General features: G+C 33.6%; 1 long non-coding RNA gene across 1 annotated transcript; it reads right to left on the bottom strand.

The window, feature by feature from the left end:
- Positions 1 to 507: 507 nt before the first annotated feature.
- Positions 508 to 1,815, bottom strand: LOC129751138 (uncharacterized). Its single transcript, XR_008738618.1, has 3 exons — positions 1,686 to 1,815; positions 637 to 726; positions 508 to 579 (listed from the first exon to the last, which is right to left on the bottom strand). It is a non-coding gene; the product is annotated as an uncharacterized LOC129751138 (long non-coding RNA).
- Between the last annotated feature and the right edge of the window lie 285 nt (positions 1,816 to 2,100).

Below are 2,100 nucleotides of genomic sequence, written 5' to 3' on the forward strand. Positions count from 1 at the left end.
GTGGCACAAAAATTTGCCATTAGGATTATTATCACGAACACTAAAAATGCACTTTTTCTAGTGAAATGTTTCTAATGTCGAAGAAACTTGTGTTTTTTTTGTCTGCCATTTTGAATGAATGTGTTAATTTTATTTTTACACTGCTGCTTCTTTTGATTTTCATAAGAACATCTTATGAAAAAAAAAATTCATAAAAAAAGGTTATTTTGGACTCAAAAAAGCGGTTCATAAGGCGTGGTTTTTCATAAGTGTATAATAAAATTTATTCTGACATTTTTTGTGATTGTCAAAAATATGATGGAAATATTCATAGACTTTGAATTTTCGAAATTTTTGTCTTCACTTCAATGCACTGACTGACCAAAAGCGAAAAGCCTAATGTTTGGGTTTTTTGTAGTCTGTTTCGGATAGACTTAATGCCGTTTAATGACGGGAAACTGCCCTCGACAGGACTCAACTGCAAAAGCGTTTTTATTAAATTTAGGGAAATACAATAATAAATTTGTCACTTACAAATAGTTCCCCTACTAACTTCCGCTCTACTCGAGTGCCAGGTTACGGTAGCAAACTGCCTAGCGCCTGTTTACAATAATAAATTTAGTAATTTATAAATCTATCCGGCGAGAAGAAACTTACTTGGCAATAGGACAATTTTATCCAATCAATAAGCCCCAGTGGCTTTGCCGAAAACACGCCTCAACAACGTAAGTTGGCGATTTGCTGGATCTGGAGGATTATTTAATTAGTAGGGGAGAGTGGGGTATCGTGGCCCATGGGGAAACGTGGGCCACTTTTAATATCTCAGATGTGTGTTGAGATAAAAATCTCAAACCAACTGTCATCGTCGTCGCTTTGCGTGAGCATGTATTCCTATATGTTGTTTACTGAAATACGCATCATATGCTTCTTTTATTTATCAAGCTAAAAAAGTTAGAAAAATTTACTTACATAATTAAAAAAACACCGCTAATTTCATCAATGGGGAACCTGAAGTGCATAACAAAAATATGCTCATGCGCTTATGATCTTAGTTTTTTCATGATCTTTCACGTGGAAAAGGAATTTTTGATGAAACATCAATAAGTCACACAAACGCAACCAATTTGCAAATCATAGCTTGTGGGGAATCGTGGGCCACACATCTTGAATCACCTATATTTTTATGTTTTTATACACATTCAGAACTTAAAATACGTTTTACCTATCTGTAAAGTTTTCTTATGCCAAATGAAGAGTTATGAAAAATATTTTGTCCATCCTGTATAAGAAATTTTGCCAAAACGGGTTTTGGAATCTATGCAATCATACGCAGCTCTCTTTTTTATTTCATCATCTGAAATTGCTTTTAAATAACGAAATGAATTAGGAAATCACAGTTTTGGGTCAACTCATAAACTTTGCATGTTATTTGGTCATTTTGGATTTGGTAGCCCACGATTCCCCACCATTTTTCAAAATCCAAAAAATATTACTTTTTTTCAAACAGTCAGAATTTGGAGAAAATAACTTATTAAAAAATTTAAAAAAAAATACCTTATGATACCTTGAAAATGTAGAAAACCATACCATTTTTTATTTTCATTTTATCTTTTATAATAAAGAAGTTATGGAACAACGAAAAAAAGTGGCCCATGATTCCCCACTCTCCCATGTACAATATAATTATAAAAAAGGCAACAACTTACTCAATGAAAGAACTAATCGAGCCTAATTCACTCCGAATATAATATTTTGCCAACTTTTAAGCAGTTTTACTGACGCGAGGAAAAATTTTCACGACCGTTACAAAACGCTAACGATTTTCTTCGTTTCTTCTCTTTTGACGTTTATCGCCCTCTCTCTACACGCTCAAACTAGAAACCCAATCTGTGGGCTATAATCCCACGCAACACCTAAAGTCCGAAGCCGGTAACGGAATTTCAATCAAGTTTTTTTTCCGTAAATCCGCCAACAACTGACGTATCTGCTGCTTCTGTGGGAGAATTTCAAGTTCTACAACGAGGATAGCGAACAAATAATCTTTTTTAACTTTGTTTTTTGCATTTTGTTTTTGGTCACGATTTTGAAAAAAAAAAGATGAATAAAAAGTGATAGAATTCA

Source organism: Uranotaenia lowii, chromosome 3 (assembly GCF_029784155.1).
Source record: "Uranotaenia lowii strain MFRU-FL chromosome 3, ASM2978415v1, whole genome shotgun sequence".
Lineage (NCBI taxonomy): Eukaryota > Metazoa > Arthropoda > Insecta > Diptera > Culicidae > Uranotaenia > Uranotaenia lowii.